At 36.3% G+C, this 23,267-nt stretch overlaps 1 protein-coding gene and 1 pseudogene across 2 annotated transcripts in view; one reads left to right on the forward strand and one right to left on the reverse strand.

Moving 5' to 3' along the window:
- Positions 1-23,267, forward strand: part of DACH2 (dachshund family transcription factor 2) — a 909,992-nt gene that overhangs the window by 343,658 nt on the left and 543,067 nt on the right. The window lies entirely within an intron of this gene.
- On the reverse strand, positions 15,209-16,047 carry LOC135361945 (small ribosomal subunit protein eS8-like; annotated as a pseudogene).

Consider the following 23,267-nt stretch of genomic DNA (forward strand, 5'->3'; position numbering starts at 1 on the left):
CAGAGATCATAGTCTCTCATGGTTCATCTCCCCTTCTGATTTCCCTCCCTTCAGTTTTCCCTTCCTTCCCCTAATGTCCTCCGTGCTATTCTTTATGTTTCACAAATGAGTGAAACCATATGATAATTGTCTCTCTTTGCTTGACTTGTTTCACTTAGCATAATCCCCTCCAGTTCCATCCATGTCGATGAAAATGGTGGGTATTCATCCTTTCTGATGGCTGAGTCATATTCCATTGTATATATGTACCACATCTTCTTTATCCATTCATCTGTTGAAGGACATCTCAGCTCCTTCCACAGTTTGGCTATTGCGGACATTGTTGCTATGAACATTGGGGTGCATATGACCCTTCTTTCCACTACATTTGGATCTTTGGGGTAAATAACTAGTAGTGCAATTGCTGGGTCCTAGGGTAGCTCTATCATTCACATCTTGAGGAACCTCCATACTGTTTTCAAGACCGGCTGTACCAACTTGCATTCCCACCAAAAATGTAAGTGTTCCTCTTTATCCACATCCTCTCCAACATTTGTTTTTTACTGCTTTGTTATTTTTACCATTCTAAGTGGTGTAAGGTGGTATCTCAATGTGGTTTTGATTTGAATTTCCCTGATGGCTAAGGATGTTGAATATTTTTTCATGTGTCTGTTAGCCATTTGTATATCTTCTTTGGTGAAATGTCTGTTCATGTCTTCTGCCCATTTTTTGATTTATTTGTTTTTTGGGTGTTGAGTTTGAGAAGTTCTTTATAGATCTTGGATATCAGCCCTTTATCTGTAGTGTCATTTGCAAATATCTTCTCCCATTCCGTGGGTTGCCTCTTTGTTTTGTTGACCATTTCCTTTGCTGTGCAGAAGCTTTTTATCTTGATGAAGTCCCAATAGTTCATTTTTGCTTTTGTTTCCCTTACCTTTGAAGACATGTCATGAGAGAGATTGTGGCCAATGTTGAAGAGGTTACTGCCTATGTTCTGCTCTAGGATTTTGATGGATTCCTGTCTCACATTGAGGTCTTTCATCCATTTTGAGTTTATCTTTGTGTATGGTGTTAGAGAATGGTTGAGTTTCATTCTTCTGCATGTGGCTGTCCAATTTTCCCAGCACCATTTATTGAAGAGACTGTCTTTTTTCCATTAGACTTTCTTTCCTGCTTTGTCGAAGATTAGTTGACCATAGAGTTGAGGGTCCATTTCTGGGGTCTCTATTCTGTTCCACTGATCTATGTGTCTGTTTTTGTGGCAATACCATGCTGTCTTGGTGATCACAACTTTGTAATGTAGCATGAAATCAGGCAACGTGATGCCCTCAGCTTTGGTTTTCTTTTTCAACATTCCTCTGGTGATTCAGGGTCTTTTTTTTTTTTTTTTTTTTTTTTTTTTTTTAAAGATTTTTTTTTTTATTTATTTATTAGAGAGAGAATGAGAGAGAGCAAGCACATGAGAGGGGGGAGGGTCAGAGGGAGAAGCAGACTCCCTGCCGAGCAGGGAGCCCGATGCGGGACTCGATCCAGGGACTCCAGGATCATGACCTGAGCCGAAGGCAGTCGCTTAACCAACTGAGCCACCCAGGCGCCCGATTCAGGGTCTTTTATGGTTCCATACAAATTTTAGGATTATTTGTTTCAGCTCTTTGAAAAATGCCAATGGTATTTTATTTTATTTTATTTTTAAAGATTTTATTTATTTATTTGAGACAGAGAGAATGAGAGAGAGAGAGCACATGAGAGGGGGGAGGGTCAGGGGGAGAAGCAGACTCCCTGCCGAGCAGGGAGCCTGATGCGGGACTCGATCCCAGGACTCCAGGATCATGACCTGAGCCGAAGGCAGTCGCTTAACCAACTGAGCCACCCAGGCACCCGCCAATGGTACTTTAATAGGGATGGCATGGAAAGTGTGGATTGCTCTGGGCAGCATTGACATTTTAACAATGTTTATTCTTCCAATCCATGAGCATGGAATGTTTTTCTATCTCTTTTTGTCTTCCTCAATTTCTTGCATAAGAGTTCTGTAGTCTCTAGAGTATACATCCTTTACCTCTTTGGTTAGGTTTATTCTGAGGTATCTCATGGTTTTTGGTGCTATTGTAAATGGAATTGATTCCTTAATTTCTCTTTCTACAGTAACATTGTTAGTGTATAGAAAAGCAACTGATTTCTGTGCATTGATTTTGTATCCTACCACACTACTGAATTGCTGTATGAGTTCTAGTAATTTGGCGGTAGAGTCTTTTGGGTTTTCCACATAAAGTATCATGTCATCTGTGAAGAGAGAGAGTTTGACTTCTTTGCTAATTTGAATACTGTTTATTCCTTTTTGTTGTCTGATTGCTGAGACTAAGACTTCTAGTACTATGTTGAACAATAGTGGAGAGAGTGGGCATCCCTCTCATGTTCCTGATCTTAAGAGAAAAGCTCTCACCTTTTCCCCATTGAGAATGATATTCGCTGTGGGCTTTTCATAGATGGTTTTATGATACTGAGGAATGTTCCTTCTATCCCTACACTCTGAGGAGTTTTTATCAGGAAAGAATGCTGTATTTTGTCAAATGTTTTTTTCTGCATCAATTGAGAGGATCACATGGTTCTTGTCTTTTCTTTCATTAATGTGTTCTATCACATTGATTGATTTGCGAATATTGAACCACTCTTGCATCCCAGGAATAAATCCCACCTGGTCGTGATGGATAATCTTTTTAATGTACTGTTGGATCCTATTGGCTATGATACTGTTGAATATCTTGGCATCCATATTCATCAGGGATATTGGTCTGTAATTCTCTTTTATGATGGGGTCTTTGTCTGGTTTTGGGATCAAGGTAATCCTGGCCTCATAGAACTAGTTTGGAAGTTTTCCTTCCATTTCTATTTTTTGAAACAGCTTCAGAAAAATAGGTATTATTTCTTCTTTAAATGTTTGATAGAATTCCCCTGGGAAGCCATCTGCCCCTGGACTCTTGGTTTTTGGGAGTTTTTTGATTACTGCTTCAATTTCATTACTGGTTATTGGTTTATTCAGATTGTCAATTTCTTCCTGTTTCAGTCTTGGTAGTTTATAAGTTTCAAGAAGGCATCCATTTCTTCCAGGTTGCTCAGTTTATTGGCATATAGTTGTTGATAATAATTTCTAATAACTGTTTCTATTTACTTGGTGTTAGTCATGATCTCTCCCCTTTCATTCATAATTTTATTAATTTGGGTCCTTTCTCTTGTCTTTTAGATAAGTCTGGCCAGAGGTTTATCTATCTTATTAATTCTTTCAAAGAACCAGGTTCTAGTTTTGTTGATCTGCTTTACTGTTTTTCTGGTTTCTATTTCATTGATCTCTGCTCTAATCTTTATTATTTCTCTTCTCCTGCTTGGTTAGGTTTTATTTGCTGTTCTTTCTCCAGTTCCTTTAGGCATACGATTAGCTTGTGCATTTGAGATTTTTTTACTTTTTTGAGTGAGGCTTGGATGGCTGTTTTTCCCCCTTAGGACCGTCTTTGCAGTATCTCATAGGTTTTGGACCAATTTTGGTTTTCATTCTCATTGGTTTCCATGAATTGTTTTAGTTAGTCTTTAATTTCCTGGTTGACCCAAACATTCTTAAGCAAGATGGTCTTTAGCTTCCAAGTGTTTGAATTCCTTCCAAATTTTTTCTTGTGATTGAGTTCCAGTTTCAAAGAATTGTGGTCTGAAAATATGCAGGGAATAATCTCAGTCTTTTTATATTGGTTGAGACCTGATTTGTAACCCAGTATGTGGTCTATTCTGGAAAAAGTTCTGTGTGCATTTGAGAAGAATGAGTATTCTGTTGTTTTAGGGTGGAATGTTCTGTATATCTCTGAAGTCCATCTGGTCCAGTGTGTCATTCAAAGCTCTTGTTTCTTTGTTGATCTTCTGCTTAGATGATCTGTCTATTGCTGAGAGTGGAGTATTGAGGTCTCCTACTATTAAGGTGTTATTATAGATATGATTCTTTATATTGGTTGACAGTTGGCTTATGTAGTTGGCTGCTCCCATGTTGGGGGCACAGATATTTACAACTGTTAGATCTTCTTGTTGGATAGATGCTTCAAGAATGATATAGTGTCCTTCTGTACCTCTTACTACAATCTTTAGCTTAGAATCTAATATTTCTGATATGAGAATTGCTACCCCAGCTTTCCTTTGAGTTCCGTTGGCATGAAAAATTGTTCTCCATCCCCTCACTTTCAGTCTGGATGTATCTTTAGATTCAAAATGAGTCTCTTGTAGACAGCATATGGATGGGTCCTGTCTTTTTATCCAATCTGCAACCATGTGCCATTTCATGGGAGCATTTAGGCCGTTCACATTAAGAGTGACATTGAAAGATATGATTTTAGTGCCATCCTGTTGCCTGTGAAGTCCTGTTTCTATAGATTGTCTCTGTAAATTTCTGGTCTATACTACTCTTAGGGTCTTTCTTCTTTTATAGACCCCCCTTAATATTTCTTGCAGGGCCGGCTTTGTGGTCACATATTCTTTCATTTTCTGCAGGTCCTGGAAACTCCTTGTCTCTCCACCCATTCTGATTGACAGCCTTGCTGGATCAAGTATCCTTGGCTGCATGTTCTTTTCACTTAGTACCCTGAATATGTCTTGCCAGTCCTTTCTGGCTTGCCAGGTCTCTGTGGACAGGTTTGATGTTATTCTGACATTCTTCCCTCAGTACATAAGAAATCTCTTTCCCCTAGCTGCTTTCAGGATTGTTTCCTTGTTTCTAACATTTGCAAGGTTTGCTCTTATAGGTTGAGGTGTTGATCTGTTCTCATTGATCTTGGGAGGGGTCCTCTTTGCCTCTTGGACATGAATGCTTGTTTCCTTCCTCAGATTACGGAAGTTCTCAGCTACGATTTGTTCAAATATATCTTCTAGTCCTCTCTCTCTCCACCTCCTCAGGGATCCCAATAATTCTGACATTGGAATGTTTCATGGTGTCATTATTCTCTCTCAGTCTGAATCTCCTGGGCTTTAAATAGTTTATCCCAGGCCTCCTCAGCTTCCTTCTTTTCTATCATCTTATCTTCTAGCTCACTAATTCATTCTTCAGCCTCATTTACCCTGGCTGTCAGAGTATCCAGTGTAGGCTGCATCTCATTCATAGCATTTTTAATTTCGGCCTCATTAGATCTCAAATCTGCCCTTAGAGATTCTATATTGTTGCTAATATTTTTCTCAAGCCTACATATTGACTTCATAATTGCTACCCTGAAGTCTATCTCTGACATCTTGCTTATATCCATATCCATTAGGTCTGTGGCAGAGGCCATAGTCTCTGATTCTTTTCTTTGTTGGGTGTTTCTCCTCTTAGTCATTCTGTTGAGGGGTGGTTGAGGGAATGTACAGAGTCCAAAGTATTAACCACCACTGAAGCAAGATGCACGTGTCTTATTAGCGACCTTAGGTTTCTTCTGGGGGAGGGTCCTGCTGCACTGTTATTCAGGCAACCCTGTTTGGGCAGAGTTGCTCTGTCCCTGTTGGGGGTTGGGTGGGCTCAGTTTTTTTTTTTTTTTTTTGAGCTTTTGTTCTCTGTGAGCTTTCCCTGGCAGGTTTCTGCATCTCTTCCAAGTGTCAGAGCAGAAGTGACCGCCCTGAAACCTCTGTCCCAGAACAGAGAAATCGCAGTCTGCTCTTCACTGAGCTCTCCAGGACACACAGTCTCTGTTTCTGTCTGTGTTGCTAAAAACCGCAGCCTTCCCAGTTGTGCGCCAACAACTCTCTTGAGATCCATCACAGGGCTGGGCACATCTCCACCCTTTGTGCTTATAAAATCACGAGGAGCCCCTGGGTCGCGAGCACACACCCCTGGCTCCTGGATCCTGTCCTGGGGCTGGACTAAAGTCCTTTTCTCCACCGCTACTGGTCTGCGAGTCTGTGCCCGGTCCCCAGCACAGGATGCTTTTGCACTCTGGTCTTATATCACATTTCTGGTGTCAGCATATGGTGGCTCCCTTCCCCTTCTGTTTATTTTCCTATATCTGCCTGCAGAATCATGGCTCCGCCCTTCATACCTCCCAACCATGGGAGATATTCTGCTTGTAGAGATCCAGATATAATTCTTACATCTCAGGCTGATTTCATGGGTGTTCAGAATGGTTTGGTAGATATCCATCTAAATTCAGGGGACTGGTTGAAATAGGGTCCCCTACTCCTCTGCCATCTTGCCTCCCATACTTGCTTTTTAGTATATCTTGAAATGTCAGATTGTGATACTTTCAGCTTTATTTTTTTTTTTCAAGATTGTTTTGGCTCTTTGGGGTCTTTTGTGGTTCCATACAAATTTTAGGATTATTTTTTCTGGTTCTGTGAAACATGCTGTTGGTATTTTGATAGTGATTGCATTAAATCTGTAGATTGCTTTGGATAGTATTGACATTTTATCAATAGAAAATATTTTTAAATAAAAGCAATAAGAAATATGTTTTTATTTTTTCAAGTTTTTATTTAAATTCCAGTTAGTTAACATACAGTATAATATTAATTTCAGGTCTAGAATTTAGTTATATACCACACCCAGTGCTCATCACAAGTGCCTTCCTTAAGAGGGATATTTTTAATCATAAGTAACTGGTTTCAAATCATGAAAGCATTCCAAAAATAATTTTTTCACTTCAAACATAAAAATAACATGCTCTTTTATTCTTCAATTTTTTATAACAAGTTTACCCATGTAAAACTGATTTACGTATGAAGCTTATGTTGTAGATCAGAAAAAATATTTATAGAAGCTGTTTTGAACTATTAAAGACTATTAGAAGACATCTAGATGCCACTCAAAAAATTTTTTGAGGGTTAATTATAGTTTTGCAAGAACTTTAACCATTACTTGAAAATGCTTTCTGAGAAAGTTCTTTCAGTCATTTAAAAAAATTCTTTGAACCCTCACTATGTACCTGGCACCATGCTGTAAGCTTTATATATTTACTTATTTGAATTCATGAGGATTCAATTGTATTTTAATAACCTCTAAGTTTGTGTGACAAAGTAATGTAGAATGCAAGTATATTTTTCTGACCTTTAACTTAGCAAACTTAACTTGTAAATATTAAAGATAATTTAAAGGTCCTGGTTCATTCTTTGTCGTCTCACCTTTTTGAGATAATGTTTAGTTTCACGTAGTGAATGAAAGGCCCCTAAATTTCAGTTTACCAAATCTAATGATTAGAATGGCAATAGTTTTATAATGAAAACAGCTCTGACGTGATAGTAAATGTGCAGATCTGGTGCTATTAAGTAGATTGCTTAATATTTCTATTCCTAAAGTTAAATTTCTTTACTCAAATTCTCTTTGATAAAATGAAAATACCATTAACAGGATCTTGAAATTTTTTAACAGGCCTATAATAAGAAGCTGTCTTTGTATTATATTATTGATTTCCTCATTACTTGCTGTTTAAATAGTATAACATTGTCCAGTGATTCTCAAAATGTGTTTCTACAATTGAATTGCTAGCTTAGCCTTATTTTGAAGATCAGGTTTGCTCCCCTTAAATCTTAATAACTCAGAAACTTCTTTTTTGATTTCATAACAAATGAAGAATTTGTTACTTAAAAATAAAAGAATAAAAAGCTGAAAACCTCAGCCTGCTATCACTGGAACAAAGCATGAGAGGGATTACTGTGTTTTCTTAAAGAAAGAAACTTAAAAAATATATTTTGATATTAATAAGTGTAGCATTAATTTAATAAATATTATCAAAGGAGAAATTTAGCTTTTGAAATAGGAAAGGACTGTACATGTTAACTCTATATAGGAGTATTATTTTTATTGCTATAAATTACTAAATTTCAAACTCTTATGTGTCAATAAATTATGAATGTTATGTAAGTTTGCTCTGGGCTTTCTTTTTCTTTCTTTTTTATTTTTTTATTTTTTTAATTCTTATTCTTACGTTAATCCCCATACATTACATCATTAGTTTTAGATGAAGTGTTCCATGATTCATTGTTTGTGCATAACACGCAGTGCTCCATGCAGAATGTGCCCTCCTCAATACTCACCACCAGGCTAACCCATCCTCCCACACCCCTCCCCTCTAGAACCCTCAGTTTGTTTTTCAGAGTCCATCGTCTCTCATGGTTCATCTACCCCTCCGATTTCCCCCGCTTCATTCTTCCCCTCCTGCTACCTTCTTCTTCTTCTTCTTTTTTTTTTAATTGAAGAATGGTTTGTGTACTCTAACCATTTGTAAAGTTGAATTCTGTTATAGTAGAGCTTATTTTTTAAAGCACATATTTGATTATACTACAGATCAAATCTCACCTTAAGAAACATAACCAATGCATACCTTAATGCTGAATAAGTAGTATGCACTTAACACATGCAAGATACTCTATTAAGCACTTACGTTTTGGGGTTTTAGCATATGTAAGTTGCTCTTTTAAACATGAGGTTCTAAAATTTTAAAATTATTAATTATGCATTACCAGAATGTACCCTTGTTTTACAGACAACAAAACTCAATGATCTAAAAAGTTTTAAATTTTTCCTGAGAACTGATAACAAGGGAAATAATGCTTATCTGTCAGTAAGCAGAGCATTAAACAAGGACACTTACAAGGGGGACTAGAACAGTGCTTCAATATGGAATTATATTCTAAATTAACACTTTTTAACAAATTCACGTGTAAAATGAAAAAAAAAAGAGATCCATGATGTTACAAAATTTTTATTACCTATTCTCCCATCACAATGAGATATATAATTGCAAACATAATTGCAGTAAAACATTATTATTTCTTTCCTTGCACAAATTGCTAGAGTTTTAGTGACTCCTTACAAATCTAGTTCAAATTAATACTGATTTTTAATTTAATGAAAACAAACAAACAAAAAATCTACCCAAATGTTTAATGCAGCTGCTAGCTTAAAATTGAATTAAATGGTCTTGAATTGTAATTATACTTGTTAAAAAAAAATCTATGAATTCCAGCATAACTGTTTAGTAACCCTCTTCCACTTGGATACCTTGATAATGTGTGAAGAATGAATTGTGCCATCTTTGTCATCCATATATATCCCAATTCAGAAAACAATGACTCAAGTGTTTGAGCGAAACACTTGTTTGCATGAATGTATTAAAGACTCATTAATTCAATTGTTCTTTAGTGAATAAATTCCAAATACTGTTAACTTACACATAGTGTTTCTTAACATGGGATCAATGCACAACAATTACATCTAAGGAGTATTAAACTGGGGTTAAGGTTCTCCTTCCTACTCCCACCTCCAGTGTTTGGAAGAAGAAGATTATGCAAATAAGATTGTGAGAGAAAGGTTTTTTTTTTTTTTATTGCTAGAAAAAGCTTAATGGTGTTTTAGAAGTGATATTGCATCTCAGAAAAGGAGCAATGCATCTTTAAAAGCTAAACTACAACTTCTTTACTTTTATCAAATTCTCTATAAATCTTTCATGACAGTTTATTTAACAAAGTGTCATTGAAACTGTATAGGTGATTGATGCGACCCATGTAAGATCAACATGAAATGTTTGTAAATGTCAGCAAAATGTGACCATCTAAAAGCATACAAGGATGGAGTTTCCATGAAAGTGAAAAACAAACAGAAAAATGTTTATCTTATTCCTTGCTTTCTGGTATGCAATTACAAATTCATAGAAGAAATATTCCATTTGATTTTCCTTGGAGTTCATGTCATCAGAGGTCTAATTTACTTTTGACATTCACCCTTTCAAAGCCTTGGTCTCTTATTCACTGGATACATTTCCTCTATCATCTATGGAAAAATAACACAGAGTCAAAATTTCTTAGCAAAATGATAATAAGTTTGGAAAATATGGGCAGAACCTTGACCAAAAACTTTCTGTATAAATTATAGGAAGCTATCAACTTGAATTGTCACCAAAGAGTTCCTGTTTACTCACATAAAGGAAAAAGCATTGTTGGTTTCCCATTTAATTGAATAAAATACTGATATAAAAACAAATATAAAAAGATAGAGAATAAAAGAGAAGGAAAAAATAACAGATTAAGCTATAAATATATAAGGAGAGTAAACCAGTAGCTCAGTCTAAATGAAATAGTTTCTTTTTTTCTTTTAAATTCCACTATAGTTAAAATACAGTGTTATTTTAGTTTCAGGTATACAATACAGTGTTTCAACAAATTCATACACAACCAGTACTCAACATGACAAGTACACTCCTTAATCCCCATCACCTATTTTACCCATCCCCCCCACCTCCCCTCTGTTAACCATTAGCTTCTTTTCTACACTTAAGAGTCTGTTTCTTGGTTTGACTCTCTTTTTCCCCTCTGTTTTGTTTGTTTGTTTGTTTGTTTCTTAACTTCTACATATAAGTGAAATCATATGATATTTGTCTTTCTCTGACTGACTTATTTCACTTAATATTATACTGTCTAGCTCCATCCATGTCTTTGCAAATGGCAAGATTTGATTCATTTTTATGGCTGAATAATATTAAATTGTGTAGGGGTGCCTGGGTGGCTGGGTTGGTTAAGCACCCGACTCTTGATTTCTGCTCTGGTCATGATCTCAGTTTCATGAGCTCGAGCCCCATGTTGGGCTCCATGCTCAATGGGGAGTCTGCATGAGATTCTCTCTATCTCACTCTGCTCCTTTCCCCAATCACTCTTTCTCTCTAAAATAAATAAATATTTAAAAAATGTGTATCTATAACCACATCTTCTTTATCCATTCATCAGTCGATGGACACATGGACTGCTTCCATAATTTAACTATTGTAAATAATGCTGCTATAAACATAGGGTTGGATGTATACCTATGAATTAGAATTTTTGTATTTTTTTGGGTAAATACACGGTAGTATGATTACTAGATCATAGGGTAGTTCTATTTTTAACTTTTTGAGGAACCTCTATACAGGTTTCCACAGTGGATACACCATTTTGCATTTTAACCAACAGTGCACAAGGGTTCCTTTTTCTCTACATCCTCAACACTTGTTTTTCTTGTGTTGTTGATGTTAGCAATTCTGACAGATATAGATCTGTAGTATCTTGGTGTGAGGTGATATGTCATTGTAGTTTTGATTTGCACTTTTCTGATGATGAGCAATATTGAGCATCTTTTTGTGTGCCTGTTGGCCATTTAGGTGTCTTCTTTGGAGAAATGTCTGTTCATGTCTTCTGCCCATTTTTTAATTGAATTATTCATTTTTTGGGTGTTGAGTTTTATAAGCTCTTTATATATTTTGGATACTAACCCTTCATTGGATGTGTCATTTGCAAATATCTTCTCCAATTCCAAGGTTGTCTTTTAGTTTTGTTGATTGTTTCTTTTGCTGTGCAGAAGCTTTTTGTTTTGATGTAATCCCAATAGTTTATTTTTGCTTTTATTTATTTATTTATTATTTATTTATTTATTTATTTATTTATTTATTTATTTATTTATTTATTTTGCCTCAGGAGACATATCTAGAAAAATGTTGCTATGGCCAATGTCAGAAAACTTACTGTTTCTGCTCTTTTTTCTTTTTTTTTTTAAAGATTTTATTTATTTATTTGAGAGAGAGAGAGCACAATCAGGAGGAGTGGCAGGCAGAGAGAGAGAGAGAGAAGCGGGCTGCCCACAGAGTAGGGGGAGCCTGATGTGGGACTTGATCCCAGGACCCTGGAATCATGACCTGAGCCAAAGGCAGTTGCTTAACCAACTGAGCCACCCAGGCAATTTCTATGGTTTCAGGTCTCACATTTAGGTCTTTAATCCATTTAAATTTGTTTTTGGCTGTGGAGAAAGAAAGTAGTCCAGTTTCACTCTTTTGCATGTAGCTGTCCAGTTTTCCCAACATCATTTTTGAAGAGACTATCTTTTTCCTATTGGATATTTTTCCTGTTTTGTCAAAGACTAATTAGCCATATAATTGTGGGTTTATTTCTGGGTTTTCTGTTCTGTCCATTGGTCTATGTGTCTATTTTTATGCCTGTACCATACTGTTTTGATTATTACAGCTTTGTAATGCAATTTGAAGTATGGAATTGTGATGCCTTCAGCTTTGCTTTCTTTACCAAAGTTGATTTGGCTCTTCAGGGTCTTTTGTGGTTCCATATAAATTTTAGGATTGTTTGTTCTAGCTCTGTGAAAAATGTTGGTGGTATTTTGATAGGGATTGCATTAAATGTGTAGATTGCTTTGGGTAACATAGATATTTTAATAATATTTGTTCCACCAATCCATGAGCATGGAATATCTATCCATTTCTTTGTGTCATTTTCAATTTCTTTCATCATTGTTTATAGATTTCAAAGTACAGGTCTTTGATCTCTTTGGTTAGGTTCATTCCTACGTATCTTATTGTTTTTGGTGCAATTGTAAATGGGATTGTTTTCTTATTTTCTGTTTCCACTACCTCATTATTGGTATATAGAAATGTAACAGAATTCTTTTTTTTTTAAGATTTTATTTATTTATTTGACAGAGAGAGAGACAGCGAGAGAAGGAACACAAGCAGGAGGAGTGGGAGAGGGAGAAGCAGGCTTCCCGCTGAGCAGGGAGCCCCATGCAGGACTTGATCCCAGGACCCTGGGATCATGACCTGAGCCGAAGGCAGATGCTTAACGACTGAGCCACTCAGGCGCCCCTGTAACAGAATTCTTCACATTAATTTGTATCCTGCAACTTTTCTGAATTCATTTATCAGTTCTAGTAGCTTTTTGTTGGAGTCTTTAGGGTTTTCTGTATATAATATCTTGGCATCTGCAAATAGTGAAAATTTTACTTCTTCCTTACCAATTTGGATGCCTTTTATTTTTTTTTGTTGTCTGATTGTTGTGGCTAGTATTTCCAGAATTATGTTGAATAAAAGTGGTGAGCGTGGACACCCTTGACTACTTCCTGACCTTGGGGGGAAAGTTCTCATTTTATCAGCATTTAGCATGATGCTTACTGTGGGTTTTCATATATGGCCTTTATTATGTTGAGGTAAACATAAACCCTACTTTGTTTAGGGTTTTTATTCTAAATGGATGTTGTACTTTGTCAAATCATTTTTCTACATCTATTTAGATGATCATATGGTTTGTATCCTTTCTCTTATTGATGTGATGTTATCACGTTGAATGATTTGTGGATATCATCCTTGAATCCTTGGACTAAATCCTGCTTGAATGGGATGATTCAACTGGGAGGGTGAATGATTTTTTTTTAAATGTATTGTTGGTTTCTGTTTGCTAGTATTTTGTTGAGGATTTTTGCATCTATATTCATCAGGGATATTGGTCTGTAGTTCTTTGTGTGTGTGTGTGTGTGTGGTGTCTTTACCTAGTTTTGGTATCAGTGTGATACTTACCTCATAGAATGAATTTGGAAGTTTCCTTTTCTATTTTTTGGAATAGTTTGAGAAGAAGAGGTATTAATTCTTCTTTAAATATTTGGTATAATTCACCTGTGAAACAATCTGGTCCTGGAATTTTGTTTGTGGGGAATTTTTTGATTACTGACTCAATTTCTTTGCTGGTTATTGGTCTATTCAAGTTTTCTATTTTTTCTTGTTCCAATTTTGGTAATTTATATGTTCCCAGAATTTATCCATTTCTTCTTGTTTGTCCAATTTGTTGGCATATAGTTTTTCATAATATTCTCTTACATTTGTTCATATTTATGTGGTGTTGGTTGTTATTTCTCCTCTCTCATTTGTGATTTTGTTTAGATGGTTCCTTTCTTTTTGTTTTTTTCTTTTTGATGAGTTTGGCTAGAAGTTTATCCATTTTGTAGATCTTTCAGAGAACCAGCTCCTGGTTTCATTGATTTGTTCTCTGTTGTTGTTTTTGTTTGTTTTTACTTTCTATGTCATTTATTTCTGTTCTAATCTTTATTATTTCCTTCCTCTACTGGCTTTAAGTTTCATTTGTTTTTCCTTTCCTAGTTCCTTTAGGTGTAAGGTCAGGTTGTTTTATTTGAGATTTTTCTTGCTTCTTAAGATAGGCCTGTGCTGCTTTATATTTCCCTCTTAGGACCATGTTTGCTGTATCCCAAAGGTATTGGAATGTTGTGTTTTCATTTTCATTTGTTACCATGTATTTTTTTTAATTTCTTCTTTGATTTCATGTTTGACCCATTCATCGTTAATAGTATGCTGCTTAACCTCCATGTTATTTGTGGTATTCCCCAATTTTTTCTTGTGGTTGACTTCAAGTTTCATAGTGTTGTGGTCAAAAATATGCATGGTATGATCTCAGTCTTTTTGTACTTGTTGAGGCCTAATTTGTCACGTAGTATGTGATATATTCTGGAAAATGTTCCATGTGCACTTGTAAAGAATGTGTATTCTGTTTTAGGATAGAATGATCTGCATATATCTGTTAAATTCATCTGTTCCAATGTATCATTCAAAGCCACTGTTTCCTTGTTTATTTTCTGTTTAGATGTTCTGTTCACCAAAGCAAGTGGGGTGTTAGAGCCCCTACTACTGTTGTATTAGTATTGATTAGTTCCTTTATGTTTGTTATTAACTGTTTTATGTATTTGAGCAGTCCCATTTTGGGTGCGTAAATATTAAAATTGTCATATCTTCTTGTTGGATTGTCTCCTGTGTTAATATATAGTGTCTTTCTTTGTCTCTTGTTACAGACTTTGTTTTAAAGTCTATTTTGTGTGATATAAGTATTGCTACTGTAGCTTTCTTCTGACATCCATTTGTATGATAAACATTTCTCCATCCCCTCACTTTCAATCTGCAGGTATCTCTAGGTCTGAGATGAGTAGGAATAATATAGATGAGTCCTGTTTTTTTAATCTGTTCTGTCACCTTATTTCTTTTGATTGAAGCTTTTAGTCCATTTACATTCAAAGTAATTTTTTTAAAGATTATATTTACTTATTTGAGAGAGAGTGAGAGAGACCAAGAGTGCAGGGGAAGGAGCAGATGGAGAAAGATAAGCAGACTCTCTACTGAGCACAGAGCCCAAAATGGGGCTTGATCTCATAACCCTGAGATCATGACCTGAGCTGAAATCATGAGTTGTTCACTTAACTGACTGAGCCACCCAGGTGCCCCCCAAATAATTATTGATGGGTGTGTATTTATTGCCATTGTGCTACTTGATTTGTTGTTGTTTTTGTAGTTTTTCTGTCTCTCATGGTTTGCTGGGGTTTTTTAGTGATTATTTTGGTTTCTTACTTTTTATTTTTTGCATACCTATTAGTGCTTTTGTTTAGAACAATAAGCACCTTTATTACATGATCAAAGATAGAAGGCAGGAAGATTTATTTGCCTTTCTGAGCTTTTCTTTTCCTCGGATGGAAGTCTACCTCCTTGTCCTGTAGCATATAGCCATCTTCTTGGCCACACTGGCCTGTTTTTGAAATGAGGCCTGCAAGAAGCTTGCCCTGCTGGCACTGCTCCTCTGGAAAACTGCTGATTTTGGCATTTTTTTCCTTTCATTATACTTATTTTGAATTTTCTGAGGTTTTTTTTTTTTTAAATTTCTTTCTCCTTTGATGTTAGCTTGGCCCCCTTCTTGTGGCCAAGGGGCAGTGCATAGCAGGACTCATACCACTGTGGGTTGTCAATAAGCATGATACAGTTCTTCACCAGGGTCTTTGTGTGGACTATTTCCTTGTTGGATGCATTGTAGACAACATCAATAAGTAAGAGTAAGAAAAATTAGAAGCACAAAGTAAAAGGATGTAAAATATGATACCAAATATCTGAATCATGGAGGGGAAAAGAGTAAAGAGTGAGTTCAAAAATAAGCAACCATCTAGTTAATATAGACTGCTATATGCAGGAGATGTTATATGTAAGCTGAATGGTAACCACAAATCAAAAAACAGTAATACTTCTTTTACAACTAGTGCCAAGTGATGGGAATCTCTCAGGACAACTGGCACAAGAAACAGCCCCAGACAAAGCTCCCCACATCCAGCCTCAAAGCATGGTTCTTCTTGTTGGCTCCCCAAATGTGGACTGTATGAATGTGGCAGGGGCCAATCTTAGTGTTGACAGTGGGGCATCCTTGCTCATACTTCTGCTTTTTATGGTAGGGCTTTCTCTTGCCCCCAATATTATGATGCTTGTGCCAGTTGTCCTGAGAGATTCCCATCACTTGGCACTAGTTGTAAAAGAAGTATTACTGTTTTTTTATTTGTTTTGATTACCATTCAGCTTACATATAACATCTCCTGCATATAGCAGTCTATATTAACTAGATGGTTGCTTATTTTTGAACTCACTCTTTACTCTTTTCCCCTCCATGGTTCAGATATTTGGTATCATATTTTACATCCTTTTACTTTGTGCTTCTAATTTTTCTTACTCTTACTTATTGTTTTTTTGTGTTCCACTCACAGAATCTCACCTAACATTTCTTGCAGGGCTGTTTTAGTGGTCATGAATTCTTTTAAGTCTGTTTACGTGGGAAACTCTTTATCTCTTCATCTATTCTGAATGACATTCTTGTTGGATAGAGTATTTTTGGCTGCAGATTTTTCCTTTCAGCACTTCAAATACATCATGCCACTCACTTCTGGCCTGCAAATCTTCTGCTGAAACACCTGAAATCATTATGGGGTTTCTTTTGTGTGTAAATGTCTTCTTTTCTCTTACAATCTTTAAAATGATCTCTGTGCCTCCTGAATCTGGATCTGTTTCCCTCCCCAGATTTGGGAAATTTTCAAGTATTGTTTCTTCAAATATGTTTTCTGCCCACCTTCCTCTCTCCTCCTGGGATCCCTATAATGTGAATATTGCTATGCTTGATGGAGGAACCATTTCTTAAAGTTTATTCTCATTATGAAGTATTTGTTTATCTCTCACATGCTCAGCTTCATTATTTTCAATTACTCTATCTTCCAGATCATTGATATGTTCCTCGGCTTCCTGTCACATATTATTTATTCCATCTATTATATTTTTAATTTCACTTATTGAGTTCTTCATCTCTGATATGTTATTTTTTATCTCTTTGTCAAGGGTCTCACTGATGTCCTCCACCCTTTACTGAAGTCCAGTGAGTATCTATTTTTTCCATGTTTTCTTATAATTTAAATTCCAGTTAGTTAACATACAGTGAAATATTAGTTTTAGGCTTACAATATAGTGATTAACCCTTCCATAAAACACCCAGTGCTCATCACAACAAGTGCGCCCCTTAATCCCCATCACCTATTTAACCTCTCTGCCCACCTCCCCTTTGGCAACCATCACTTTGCTCTCTACACTTAAGAATCTGTTGGCTTGCATCCTTCTCTTTATTTTTCCCTTATGCTTATTTATTTTGTTCCTGAAATTCCACATATGAGTGAAATCATATGGTATTTACACATGGTGTTTGTCTTTCTCTGATTGATTTTTATCACTTAGCATAATATTCTACCTCTACCCATGTCATTGCAAGTGGCAAGATTTCATTCTTTTTATGGCTGAGTAATATTCCATTATGTATACAACTTCCTCTTTATCCATTCATTGTGGGTGCACATTTGGGCTCTTTCTAAAATTTGGCTATTGTTGATAATGATGCTATAAACATTAGGGTGCATGAGTCCCTTTGAATCAGTGTTTTTTAATCTTTGGGTAGATAGCTGGTAGTGCAATCACTGGGCCATAGGGTAGTTGTATTTTTAACTTTTTGAGGAAGTTGCATACTATTTTCCAGAGTGGCTGCAACAGTTTGCATTCCCATTAACAGGGCAAGAGGGTTTCCCTTAATCCCCATCCTCGCTGGCACCTGTTGTTTCTTGTGTTGTTGATTTTCGTCATTCTGACAGGTGTGAGGTGATGTCTCATTATAGTTTTGACTTCTATTTCCTTGATGATGAGTGAAGTTGAGCATCTTTTCATGTGTCAGTTGGCCATCTGTGTATCTTCTTTGGAAAAATGTCTATCATGTCTTATGCCCATTTTTAATTGAATTATTCATTTTTAGGGTGTTGAGTTTTATAAGTTCTTTTTATATTTTGTATAATAACCCTTTATAAGATCTGCCATTTGCAAATATCTTCTCCCATTTACAGGTTGCCTTAGAGTTTGGTTGATATTTTTTTCTTATATTGTTATTTTGATGAAATCCCAATAGTTTATTTTTGCCTTTTTTCCCCTTCCTCCAGAGCCATATCTAGAAAGAAGTTACTTTGGCCTATGTAAAAACGGTTACAGCCAGTGTTCTTCTCTTGGATTTTTAAAGTTTTAGGTCTCACGTTTAGGTCATTCATCCATTTCGAATTTATTTTTATGTATCATGTAACAAAGTGGCCCAGTTTCATTCTTTTGCATATTGCTGTCCAGTTTTCCCAACATCATTTGTTGAAAAGACTCTCTTTTTCTCATTGGATATTCTTTCTTGCTTTGTTAAAGATTAATTTACTATATAGTTGTGGGTTTATTTCTGGGTTTTCTATTCTCTTCCACTGAAATATGTCTATTTTTATGCCAGTGCCATACTGTTTTGATCATTACAGCTTTTTAAAGATTTTATTTATTTATTTGACAGAGAAAGACACAGCGAGAGAGGGAACACAAACGGGGAGTGGGAGAGGGAGAAGCAGACTCCCTGCCGAGCAGGGAGCCCAATGCGGGACTTGATCCCGGGACTCCAGGATCATGACCTGAGCTGAAGGCAGTCGCTTAACCAACTGAGCCACCCAGGCGCCCACATTACAGCTTTTTAATATAACTTGAAGGTCGAATTGCAATGCCTCCAGCTTCACTTTTCTTTTTCAAGCCTGCTTTCGCTGATTTGGGGTATTTTGTAGTTCCATATAAATTTTAGAATTGTTCTAGCTTTGTGAAAAATGTTGGTGGTATTTTGATAAGGATTGCATTAAATGTGCGTACCTTTGGATAGTATAGACATTTTAGCAATATTGCTCCTTCCAATCCATGAGCATGGAATGTTTTCCCATTTCTTTGTTTCATTTTCAATTTCTTTCATTAGTGTTTTATAGTTGTCAGAGTACAGTTCTTTCACTTCTTTAGTTAGGTTTATTCCTATTCCTGGTATCTTATTGTTTTTGGTGCAATTGTAAATGGGATTGATTCCTTAACTTTCCTTCTGCTGTTTCATTAATGGTGTATAGAAATGCAACAGATTTCTGTACACTGATTTTTATTTTGCTCAATCTTTTTCTCTTTAACATATAATGAATTATTTGTTTCAGAGGTATAAGTCTGTGATTCATCAGTCCTACACAATTCACAACACTCACCATAGTATATACCCTCCCCAGTGTCCATCACCCATCCACCCCATCCCACCCACTACCTTCCACTCCAGCAACCCTTAGTTTGTTTCCTGAGATTAAGAGTCTCTTAAGGTTTGTCTCCCTCTCTGGTTTCATCTTGTTTCATTTTTCCTTCCCTGCCTCTATGATCCTCTGTCTTGTTTCTCAAATTATATCAGAGAGATCATATGATACTTATCTTTCTCTGATTGGCTTATTTATATCATGTGAGTTTACTGAATTCATTCATCATTTCTAGCAGTTTCTCATGGTGTCTTTTGTGTTTTCTATATAGAATATCATGTGATTGGCAAATAGTGAAGGCTTTACTTTTTCCTTAGAGATATAGAAGGCTTTGATTACTTTTTGTTGTCTGATTGCTGTGGCTAGGACTTCCAGTATTATGTTGAACAATAGTGGTGACAGTGGACATCCCTGTCTTGTTCCTGACCTTGGAGGTAAAACTCTCAGACTTTCCCCACTGAAGATGATATTAGCTGTGGGTTTTTCATAAAGGGCCTTTATGGTATTGAGGTATGTTCCCTCTAACCCTATTTTATATGAGGGTTTTTATCATGAATGGATGTTGTACATTGCCAAATGCTTTTTCTGCATCTATCAACAGAATCAAAATTCTTACCTTTCTTTTATTAATGTGAATTGATTGACTTGCAAATACTGAACTACACTTGGAGCCCAGGAATACATTGCACTTGATCATGGTGAATAATTTTTTAAATGTACAGTTGGCTTCAGTTTGCTAGTATTTTATTGAGAAATTTTGCATCCATGTTCATCATAGATATTGGCCTGTAGTTCTTTTTTTAGATGGATTCTTTTTTTTAAATTGTGTTATGTTAATCACCATACATTATATCATTAGTTTTTGATGTAGTGTTCCATGATTCATTGTTTGCATATAACACCCAGTGCTCCATTCACTACGTGCCATCTTTAATACCCATCACCAGGCTAACCCATCCCCCCACCCCCCTCCCTTCTAGAATCCTCAGTTTGTTTCACAGAGTCCATAGTCTCTCATGGATCAGCTCCCCCTCTGATTTCCCCCCCTTCATTTTTCCCTTCCTGCTATCTTCTTTCATTCTTTTTTTTTTAACATATAATGTATTATTTGTTTCAGAGGTACAGGTCTGTGATGCAACAGTCTTACACAATTCACAGCACTCACCACAGCACATACCCACCCCAATGTCCTTCACCCAGCCACCCCATCCCTCCCACCCCCACCACTCTAGCAACTCTCAGTTTGTTTCCAGAGATTAAGAATTCCTCATATCAGTGAGATCAAATGATAGATGTCTTTATCTGATTGACTTATTTCGCTCAGCATAATACCCTCCAGTTCCATCCAGATCATTACAAATGGCAACATTTAATTCCTTTTGATGGATGCATAATATTCAATTGTATATATATATATATATATATATATATATATATATATATATATATATATATATATACCATATCTTCTTTATCCATTCATCTGTTGATGGACATCTTGGCTCTTTTCATAGTTTGGCTATTGTGGACCTTGCTGCTATAAACATACCCCTTCGGATTCCTACATTTCTATCTTTGGGGTAAATATCCAGTAGTGCAATTGCTGGGTCGTACGGTAACTCTATTTTCAAATTTTGAGGAACCTCCATACTGTTTTCCAGAGTGGCTACACCAGCTTGCATTCCCACCAACAGTGTAAGAGGGTTCCACTTTCTCCACATCCCTGCCAACATCTGTCGTTTCCTGACTTGTTAATTTTAGCCATTCTGACTGGTGTGAGGTGGTATCTCATTGAGGTTTTAATTTGGATTTCCCTGATGCCGAGTGATGTTGAGCACTTTTACATGTGTCTGTTGGCCATTTCGATGTCTTCTTTGGAAAAAATGTCTGTTCATATCTTCTGCCCATTTCTTGATTAGATTATTTGTTCTTTGGGTGTTGAGTTTAAGAAGTTCTATATAGATTTTGGATACTAGCCCTTTATCTGATATGTCATTTGCAAATATCTTCTCCCATTCTGTCGGTTGTCTTTTGGTTTTGTTGACTGTTTCTTTTGCTGTGCAAAAACTTTTGATCTTGATGAGTTCCCAATAATTCATTTTTGCCCTTGCTTCCCTTGCCTTTGGTGATATTTCTAGGAAGAAGTTGCTTCGGCTGAGGTCAAAGAGGTTGCTGCCTGTGTTCTTTAGGATTTTGCTGGAATCCTGTCTCACATTTAGGTCTTTCAACCATTTTGAGTCTACTTTTGTGTGTGGTGTAAGGAAATGGTCCAGTTTCATTCTTCTGCATGTGGCTGTCCAATTTTCCCAACACCATTTGTTGAAGAGACTGTCTTTGTTCCATTGGACATTCTTTCCTGCTTTGTCAAAGATGAGTTGACCATAGTGTTGAGGGTCCATTTCTGGGCTCTCTATTCTGTTCCATTGATCTATGTGTCTGTTTTTGCGCCAGTACCATACTGTCTTGATTACAACTTTGTAATAGAGCTTGAAGTCTGGAATTGTGATGCCACCAGCTTTGCTTTCCTTTATAAACATTCCTCGGGCTATTCGGGGTCTTTCCTGGTTCCATACAAATTTTAGGATTATTTGTTCCATTTCTTTGAAAAAAGTGGATGGTATTTTGATGGGGATTGCATTGAATGTGTAGATTGCTCTAGGTAGCATTGACATCTTCACAATATTTGTTCTTGCAATCCATGAGCATGGAACGTTTATCCATTTCTTTGTGTCATCCTCAATTTCTTTCATGAGTATTTTATAGTTTTCTGAGTACAGATTCTTTGTCTCTTTGGTGAGATTTATTCCTAGGTACCTTATGGTTTTGGGTGTAATTGTAAAAGGGATCGATTCCTTAATTTCTCTTTCTTCTGTCTTGTTGTTGGTGTATAGGAATGCCACTGATTTCTGTTCATTGATTTTATATCCTGCCACTTTACTGAATTCCTGTATGAGTTCCAGCAGTTTTGGGGTGGAGTCTTTTGGGTTTTCCACATAAAGTATATCATCTGCAAAGAGTGAGAGTTTGACTTCTTCTTTGCTAATTTGGATGCCTTTGATTTCTTTTTGTTGTCTGATTGCTGTGGCTAGGACTTCTAATACTATGTTGAATAGCAGTGGTGATAGTGGACATCCCTGCCGCATTCCTGACCTTAGGGGGAAAACTCTCAGTTTTTCCCCATTGAGAATGATATTTGCTGTGGGTTTTTCATAGATGGCTTTTATGATATTGAGGTATGTACCCACTATCCCTATACTCTGAAAAGTTTTGATCAAGAAAAGATGCTGTACTTTGTCAAATGCTTCTTCTGCATCTATTGAGAGGATCGCATGGTTCTTGTTTTTTCTTTTATTAATGTATTGTATCACATTGATTGATTTGTGGATGTTGAACGAACCTTGCAGCCCAGGAATAAATCTCACTTGGTCTTGGTGAATAATCCTTTTAATGAACTGTTGGATCCTATTGGCTCGTATTTTGGTGAGAATTTTTGTATTCACGTTCATCAAGGATATTAGTCTGTAATTCTTTTTGATGGAGTCTTTGTCTGGTTTTGGGATTAAGGTAATGGTGGCCTCATAAAATGAGTTTGAAAGTTTTCCTTCCATTTCTCTTTATTGGAACAGTTTCAGGAGAACAGGTATTAATTCTTCTTGAAATGTTTGGTAGAATTCCCCCTGGGATAGCCATCTGGCCCTGGTCTCTTGTTTGTTGGGAGATTTTTGATTACTGCTTGAATTTCCTTCTGGTTATAGGTCTGTTCAGGTTTTCTATTTCTTCCTCGTTCAGTTTTGGTAGTTTATCTATCCCTAGGAATGCATCCATTTCTTCCACATTATCTAATTTGCTGGCATATAGCTGTTCATAATATGTTCTTATGATTGTTTGTATTTCTTTTGTGTTGGTTGTAATCTCTCCTCTTTCATTCATGATTTTGTTGATTTGGGTCATTTCTCTTTTCTTTTTGATAAGTCTGGCCAGGGGTTTATCAATCTTGTTAATTCTTTCAGAGAACCAGCTCCTAGTTTCATTGATCTGTTCTACTGTTCTTTTGGTTCCTATTTCATTGATTTCTGCT

Source organism: Mirounga angustirostris, unplaced genomic scaffold (assembly GCF_029215605.1).
Source record: "Mirounga angustirostris isolate CCGP_5_RB_7025 unplaced genomic scaffold, mMirAng1.0.hap1 SCAF_11, whole genome shotgun sequence".
Classification (NCBI taxonomy): Eukaryota; Metazoa; Chordata; class Mammalia; order Carnivora; family Phocidae; genus Mirounga; species Mirounga angustirostris.